The 9,614-nt window shown below is 30.4% G+C and overlaps 1 non-coding gene across 1 annotated transcript; it reads right to left on the reverse strand.

Moving 5' to 3' along the window:
- Positions 1-334: 334 nt before the first annotated feature.
- Trnaa-ugc (transfer RNA alanine (anticodon UGC)) lies at positions 335-406 on the reverse strand. Its single transcript has one exon. It is a non-coding gene; the product is annotated as a tRNA-Ala (tRNA).
- Between the last annotated feature and the right edge of the window lie 9,208 nt (positions 407-9,614).

The raw sequence follows: 9,614 nt of genomic DNA on the forward strand, positions 1-9,614 counted from the left end.
TGTCTAGCAAAATTTTCATAAAAAAAGAATGTTTATTTAAGAGAATTGGTTTTTTTTATGGAAATTCTATTTTTCCAAAAATTAATTTTACAGTATTTTCATTAACCAAATGTTCATTTAACAAAATTCTTTTTTAACAAAATAATGAGTAACTATTTTATATTAGTATATCAAACTGTAGATAATTAAATTATTTTAATTTATTAGGTAAATTATAAATGTTACAAAATTAATAGTAAAAAATTAGAAAAATATTTAATTAACATTTTCCTCTTATTATTGTTTAAATATAATAAGAATATATAAATAAAAAAAAATAAATAAAAAAAAAAATTGGAGATGCCGGGGATCGAACCCGGGGCCTTTCACATGCAAAGCGAACGCTCTACCACTGAGCTACATCCCCGATCTCTCTTGCATTTTGAAAGTTTTCGATCCGATTGACCTAAAAAATATATCAAATAATTAATAAACATAAATTCACTTTTCATTATGAGAAACGGTAATCTTAAATTTTTACTGTTCTCATATTTTATATTTGCAATAAAAGAAATCTGCAAACAAACTTCAAATGAATAAAAACAATTTTTTTTTTTTTTTTTTGTTAATTAATTTAAACTGAATGTCCCGTTTATCATTTTGTGAGATATAATGAATAAAATAAATTTAATTTCAGTTCTTTTTTTTCGATAAAGTGGAGAAAATTCTGGACCCCATGAAAAAGAAAAAAGGTCCTGCAGCGTTAAGAGTCTTCGCTCTAAAGATAATTAGGGAAAGATATTCGAGATAAGGGTTAAAAGATACATATATATATATATATACGCGCGAGGAGGAAGCAGTATTTTTTTGATTTTACTGCGACCAGTTAAAAAATACCCAGTTGCAAGGAATCGTGGACATAATCTGCAGCGGATGCTTCCGTCCCCGAGAATTCGAGGACTCTTAACTTGTTTAGCCAGTGCGCGGAGTCTTTGTCATCACGCTCAGCGGGTGTGCGCAAGAAAAGATGAGAAGGATTCACTCGATATCAAGTAAAAGCCATTGCCCGGAATTCCCTTAGAAACGAGCGTTGTATTTCCAGGCTTCACGATCTCCTCCCCCCCCCCCTTCTCCCTCTCTTTCTGTGCACTATCTTCGTGAACCTGCGGGTCCATAAGGTACATCCACAGCATCCTTGCACATAGTATCCAGTCTCACTCTACTAGCCAAGGAATTCTTGGATCTCTTCTTTCCTTTCTCTTGAATTCTTGGTGAACGCGCGCTCTATATATATTTCACTGAGACGGAGGACATATTTCGACCAGGGCGTTCTATTTATTTATTTCACCACAACGGAAGAGAGAGAGAGAGAGAAGGAGAGATGAAAGATGAGGTTCAACTAAACGGAAGAGAGAGAGAGAGGGAGAAAGTGAGACTTAGTTCAGAGATTAAATTCTCTCCCTCTTTTTTTTGAGACTAAGTTATGCATTTCGGTCAGTCCTCCTCCATTTCTTATATAGGGACTTATCTTTGGGGCATCTTCCCTCCGGGGAGTATTATAGGGTCCATAGAAAACGGAGAATGCCAAACGTTCTCTCTCTCTCTCTCTTCTTTGGACTGTTATTTTGTATCCCCGATTAAAATACTCTCTCACCGATATCAAATGAGACGTCACCCTCGTGCGACGTTCTCTTCTAAATAGTTGTCCAAATTGCTCTTAAGTACGTCGCGTTTTTCAGGGTCCTTTGAATCAACAGATCTTTATATAAATTTGGGTTTCTAACTTAGATAACAACTTTGTCGTTTCTCTGGTATTTCTTATACATATATATATATATATATATATATACATATATAGAGGCAGATGTTTATATGTGTGGGAAAGGTGGATGTTAATTTTCTAGAAACAAATGATGCTGGAATTTAATTTCGACTGTTCGATTAATTATATATCAAAAACCTTGCGGCCTATAAGTTTTGTGGACTCTTTCAATATATTTTCAGATGATGAGTTTTTTTTTTTTTTTTTTGAGAAATGACTGATGTTATTAAAATAGTAAATAATGATCTAATTGTTGTGATTTTACATGTTAATATTCTCCGCAGGTTTTTTCGAATAATACACTTGATTCCCTCTTTTGTTTAATCCCCTAAAATGAAATAGAATATTAAAAAAATTAATTTTTTTTATTCCAAAATGCAATCGTATCATCGGTTATCAAAACAACCCAGTCGAAAATATTGCGCTTTCTTAAGCATTGAGTGAGTTGTTAGAAAGTACATTAATTTTTATATAAATTAAGAGAAAAAGTTTAAAGGTATTAGTGAAAACTCGCAACGAAGCATCATGAATGTTTCAGGAAACAGCAGAAAAATGACATATGTACCCCCCCCCCCACAGCACCGAATTTAAGATTTAACCGAAGATTTTAAATGTCCCACTTGAATAAATGTTCAAATAAAGTTTCACACTAAACATTTCTTTAATTGGGACATTTAAATCTTTATACAATTTTTACTAAAATTTGCAAATTAAATATTCCGAACATTTCAAATAAATCTTTATATAGGAAATCTTTAGGAAAGATTCGGTTCTGTGGGGGTATATCAAAAGATAAAATTTACCCTTCTTTTCTATCTTTATTTATCTCATTAAAATTTTATTCATTTGATTATTTTTAAATATCTATCTTGTGGTAATATTAAACATTAATTACACAATTAATATATTAATTAATAATTGAATGTTTCATTTATAGAAACATTCAAATAAATTATTCTCAAAGTTATAAATTTATACAGATTTATGACGGCAAATTTTTCATTTCATTGTGTAATTTCATAAAGGATTTATAATATAAATAGATACACCTAGTTTCTAAGAAATATAAAAAAGTAATAATATAATACATATTCTCAAACAATTTGTGAAAAGCAAATAAAATATTGCTTTTTTATAAATTAAACCAGGTATTTGGAGAGCATTAGGCTAGCAAACTGTCAGATTTTATTTTTACCAATTTGGACAATTCATCAGTCGGTCGGTTGGTAATTTATATTTATCACAATAGTACCAAAAGTGACCGTCGCAGGCGCCGGTACAACGAAAGCAATTAGAAATGGGTCCTTTAAATTTTGTTAAAATATTACAACTTTTAGGCCAAATATTACGCCCTTCATATTCGGAATATTATAAAATAAACAAAAGAAAACAGTAAACGTTCATAATTGTTCTCTAGCCCTCTCAATTTATAACAAAAACCGTGAGTATTTTCTGCATAAAATGATTACTTATGTACTTATAAAACTGATTTTTACGCGCTCTTGAAAACCATTTTAATATTGACTAAAATTTATTATAAATATCCTTTTTAACACTAAAAAATCACATTTTTTACTCTCATTAACAAAACTTTATTATAATTATTCAGTAAATTGTAGTAAATCCTTTCTTAGAGAAAAAAAAATACTATTATTTTATTATTGAAATATTTTTTTATAGTTCTAGGGGAAACAATAACTTTTTATTTTTTGAAAATTCATTCATTTATTTAGATTCCTCGATTTAATTAAATGGATTTGAAATTTCAAATTACTGATGTACTGAAAAATTCCATTTTGACAGTTAATCCATTTCTTTTCCGAAACAAATATAAAAGTTAAATCATTGTGAACTTGCATCGAATAGATATAGTATCTTTTATATTGGTAACAAAACGATAGTTTACAATTCGTATAGAACCCATTGATTTATCATGTGTAGAATTTATTTGTGTAGAATTAATACCCTAAATGTAATTTGTAGAGTTATAATTGTGTAGAATTCTTTTGTTTAGATCTATTCAGTATTTTAGAAGAAAATTTGTCAAAAAATTAACATTCTAACAATCACATTACACCTAACAGTTAAATAGAATTCTACAACACATGTGCCAAAAATTGACATTTAGTTACTTTTGCCAATTGAAGGCAGAAGCACTGTATTAGTATGAAAGGAACATTTTTGTAAATTTGAAGAAACCTTAAACCATTTGAAGACAGGGAAATAATTTTATCTTGTGAATGTGTGTGTGTATGTATAGATATAGTAAAATTGCAAAAATAGATAAAATCTAGATTTATCCACTCGACATGCATCGTTACTATTAGAGAAATCCACAGACTTCTCTCGTTCCCGGAAGATGTGTAAGAACAGCGGAGAATCCCGTTTCTTATATGGCAAGTGTAGAACGGCGCGCGAGAAGGACGAAGAAGAAGAAGGGAGCCAAGAAGGACGATGTGCTTGATTCGCCTTTCGTATAGTCGTCGTTTTCGTCGTCTTTGTCGTCGTGCACACGATAGAGCTTAACCCTCTCGCACGGTTGGCATGTAGCTTACCGACTTCTTGTATATCGGCTTGCCGACGTTCCATGTTTTTCTCGGAGGCTGCGCATGCTATCCTCGCGGGGGCTCAGGCTCGGGGTAATTGGAGCGATCGGCACTTGTTTTCGCACGGTGAGATCACGACCATGCGCGACTATAAGACCAGTGCTCATTACGCGCAGCAGGTTTCCACTCGGGCCTCATGTATTCCCAGTGATATTATACAACGATCCTTCTCTCTCTCTTTCTCTCCTTCGAGAATCGAAAATGTTATTCTGGGTCAATCGTTTTCATTATTTTTTCACATTCAATATCACTTCCCTTTGTTTCAACTTTGAAAATAAGTTATTAATCAAACAGTTTAAATAAATTAAACTAGAGTAAATATAGGTATTACCGTGAGTGCATGAATTACTGTGGTTTTGTTATTTTTGTCAAAGTTTATCATTTATGTCCCAATTTGTTAATACAAAGAATTCAAATAGTTAATTTTATATTGTACGTGTTAATTAAGCAAAAAATTATAGTTATTCAACTTATATTTCTCGTTTCTAAATTCTAAATCTTGTAGCACCATGGTAATACTTGCATTTGCACCATTTTTTAAAATATTTATTATTTAATAAAATATACGCTCTACGACATTCACAATTTTGCAATGTGTGCGTTTCTTATTTTGGCAAATAATTTCTAAATTTTATCGCAGAAAGCTATAAATAAGATACTATACATGTTTAAATCCTCTAGATTTTAATTGCCTGAGGCTCTTTGTAGTTCGATGACTTCTTTTAAAAACATATTCTCATGCGCGGCAATAAAATTAGAATCTTTTTATATAGAATCTCGAGATGATGGAAATTTTTCCAACTACTGTTGAAGGTATATATATATATATATATATATATATATATATAGTATATAAGCTTTCGTGCGGTTAGCAAATGATCTACATATAGAAAGAGCGCAATCATCCTATAGATCGATAATCATCATCGAGAGATTGATTCGTGATCAAAATTGACCAATTGGTATACAAGACAATTTTGCAAATCTCTTTTACGTCAGGCAAAACAAGAAGCCATTTTTCGTTTCCGTTATACATAATACCCTCCATGTAATTTCATTCAGATTTTTGATTAAACAAAAATAATTAAGATTCCCACGTGCGCAAGAACATAAAAAAAATTACCTATTCCAAAAATTGAAGATTTTCAAGAATAAAAATAATTAAATATTGAAAAGGATATTCATCTATATACTTGATTTTTAAATAAAGGTGAAACAAAAAGTAAAGAAGAGAAAGATTAGGGAAATCTGGAACATCAGATCACTCGAGTACCAGTATTTGCACTTCTTTCATGTTGATAGATATCTTCCAATTCAATTGTACAAATAGCTGAAGATAAAATCAGCACCAGACAACTCTTCCAGACTTGTTGAATTGTACACCAAATCAAGTGGTATAAATACTCGATTCCCATATATAAGTCTTTGTGAACACTATATACGAAAAGTCTTTAAATCTTCCAGGAAACAAGAAATATATATACTCATTGATGAATAAAGTATTTTAGATATATATATAGGCACGCGGTATTGTATATAATAGAAGATTATGAAGAAAATTAATAAATGTTTTAAATATACAGCATATATATATATATATATGTATTGTGCAGATACCAGGCTGAAGAAGACAAGTAATTACAAGAAGAATATTTATGAGACATGGATGGTATACATGCGCGCAGAGAACCTCCTTGTACTGCGTGTATGATGCACCTTCGCGAGGTCGCGTCCTCCCTCGTTTATGAGAGAGACATGAAATTAACTTTCTAGCTTGCTTATATTCAAAAGATCCAGATCCAATATATATATATATATATATATATATATGCTCTCTCGCAGTGTAGTTTCCCAGCATTCAACAAATGCCCTCAGGGGATCTGGTACCAAATTTATTAATATCTCTCCGCGGACCTAATTAACGTCGCTCTCAAAAGGTTTCATCTGCCAGGATTTTACGATCGCGACCAAAGTGACGCGCGTTGGCCTCCAGTATAAATTCAATTCATTTCTTTGATTAACAATTATTGTTCATTCAGTTTCACTTCTCGTGATTTTTTGATTCATTTCAATTTCTCGCTGTGCCATAAAATATATGGGAGATTCTCCAGAAACTGATCATTTTCAAAGGAGATTTTTTTTTTTTTTTTTAATTAATTGGATTTTTTTATTTCCATTTATATTGGCATCGAATATAGTTATACTTTATGTTTGATTCCCAGAGATTGGGACATATCGAAATACTATTTTTTAGCTGTTGTCCGCCATTCATCTCTCACCTGAGTTGCAACAGTTTCTCCACAAGAGCGCTAGTATCGCTAACTAAGAAGACTCGAACAGGAAAGAAAAATCATCATCAAAATTTTTCGAAGAGAGGGAGTTTCTTATGCTATTTCGTTTTTTTTTTTTATTTGTTTCATCAACTTTCTAATGATACAACATATAATAATTAAATGATAATTAAAACAAATGAATGACAATCAAAACAAATATAATTGAAATGAATAAAACGAAATCTAAATAATTATATATGAAAATTCATGTATCTAATTTTAATAAATATATGTTTATAGCTATGGGAAGAAATTCAAAAGAATTTGATTTTCAATGATAAATTTCTTCGACACTATAAAGTGCGTGGAGATAGAAAAGGGATTAGAGTATATACATGTATTCAAGTGCGGTGAGTATTGCAAAATAAATTCTTAATTGATTCGACTAATTAATGAGTTAAATCAACCCGGGACATTTTGATGTACATACAACATAATCAAGTTACTTTCGTCTGATTAATTAGTCAAATCAATTAGGTAAAATCGATATATCTGAGTCTCTCATTGAAATCCATATTGATTATACTCGACTGTTTTTTTTTCTTTTAATTGTTTGTTTAATGAAACAACAATATTGCACTTGTTAACAATATATGTAAAATGAAAAATTAAGTGTTTCTTAAAAACAATGTTAAGAACAGTTTCAAGGACATTGTAAAATATCATAATAATAATAATTACAATAATAATAATTATATATTTAGTTTGGAGAGAAATAAACAATATGAATTTTTTGAAATAACAATGACGATACTTGAGTGGATAATAAAAAGGGTTTTATAATAACACCTCTTCAAAATCATTGCGTCAATTACGTAATATGGCGCTGAACGAATTTCAATCACAAATAATAATCTGAACGATCTTAAAACTGTTATTAGCCGCACCTTTCGATATTTATGAGAGGCATACATACAATGAACAACGGGACCGGTTCGTTACAGTTTTCTCACTAGTGAGTTAGTAATTAGAGCGGATTTAGTGTTGACTGATCTTATAGAAGGAGATCAATTTTTAACTCTCCGTTTACAACCTCTTGACCTTTCTCTCTCTCCCTCTTTTTCACTCTTTCATCTATTCCCACCTTTCTTTTTTACTTTCCTCTTTTCCTTGTATATTTGGACAACTTATATAAAATCCAATTCATTCAAAATCAATGACTACCTCGTGTTTATGATCAAATAGATAATTTGAAATTAATTGTGAGATTAAATTCTATACTCTCAATATATATATATATGTATAGTGAAGATGGAAGTCATAAGAACATTTTAATTTACTTGAACCTGTCGACATATTTATCAAGGTGTCGACATCCTCTCTCTCTCTCTCTCTCTCTCTGACTCTCAAAAGCAAAAGGTGATCTTGCAACATCAAGCAGAGCATTTATCGTCTGTCTTTTCTATAATTTTTTTTTCCTCTCTCATTTGGTTCTTCTTATATAGCATTACAAAATTCTCGCTTTGGATGTCCTCTTGATATGTCATATAATGAATGTCGGCATAGCATTTCTCCCGTTAAGTGGTGACGCGCGCGGATCGAGATTGTCGATATTCTCCGAGAGTTTCTGCGGAATTTCTTGACCTCTGCGCGCTTGTCTTCCTTCCCATATAGCAAAAGTGTTGGAATAGATCGCGATTGCTCATGGCGGAAACCAGTATACATACCATACGGTGTTAAATATCGATTCATCGAAACAAAATCATCGCCTTATTTTTATTTATTTTTTTTTTTATATATTTTATTGAATCATAAATTAAAAATCACTATAATCTATACTGGCCACAGTATGAATAATAAGTATATGGCTCATAAACATTCTGACCATTTAAAATCGAAAATTAACAAAATTATAAATACAAGATACGATATAATGTCACTATGAAATTCAGAATTAATTTAAGTAAAATCAGAAATGATAATATATTACTAATTAACAAAAAAGTATTTCATTTATATGGAAATCGAAAGAATTCCAAGAAACATTTCATATACTTCAAAATTTAATTTGTAAAATAATTTGATTTTAATTTTCTTAAAGTATATATTTCAATCTCATTTAATTTTTTCTTTTGCACTAATTTACAATAATTTACAATTTTTGATCGCGTGTGAAAAAAACTCTGATTTTACGTAATATATCGATATAATATTAATAATAATTTAACATAATTGTCTGCTCCAAATATAGTCTCGAAAATATCATGAAAGTTTGGTGTATATTATAAATTTAAAAATTCTTAATATTTGGGTCGTCTTCGTCATACACTTTGTCTTCAGCACGAAAGCGTGAATAATTCAGAGCAAGTAATTTTCAAGTCTTTCCCCGCATCTTTCGGACGATATTCGCTCGAGGCTAAAGAGACGATTCGAAGATTCGCTTCGATCTTATCTTCGCTCCCATTAAAGTAACATTATATCCATTCCATTGATGCGCAGTCTTTAAAAAAAAAAAAAAAATAAAAAAATAATTATAAATTTTATTATTCAAAATATCAGTTCCGCATAAAATATCCCCCTCCCTCCCTCTTTCTTAATCACCTGAAGCGCCTGTGATTATTGCGAAATGTGTGTTAATTTTATTATATAGCAACTAAAAAAAAACTTTTGCATAAAGTATATGGGTATACAACTGTTTTGCTGATATTTTTTCAAGGTTCTTTATTATATAAAAAATATATTGGTATGTTAAAAGAAAAAAAATTTTTTTTTTTGAAATTGAAATTTAATAATCAAGAATTATAACATAATTCATTTAAATATATCATTTATAGATCTATTGACTGCGATCTAACCTAACCTAACCTAACCTAACCTAACCTAACCTAACCTAACCTAACCTAACCTAACCTAACCTAACCTAACCTTACCTAA

The sequence above is a fragment of the Leptopilina boulardi genome, unplaced genomic scaffold (assembly GCF_019393585.1).
Source record: "Leptopilina boulardi isolate dan_hultmark-lab unplaced genomic scaffold, ZJU_Lbou_2.1 LbouV2_237, whole genome shotgun sequence".
In the NCBI taxonomy this organism is placed as follows: domain Eukaryota; kingdom Metazoa; phylum Arthropoda; class Insecta; order Hymenoptera; family Figitidae; genus Leptopilina; species Leptopilina boulardi.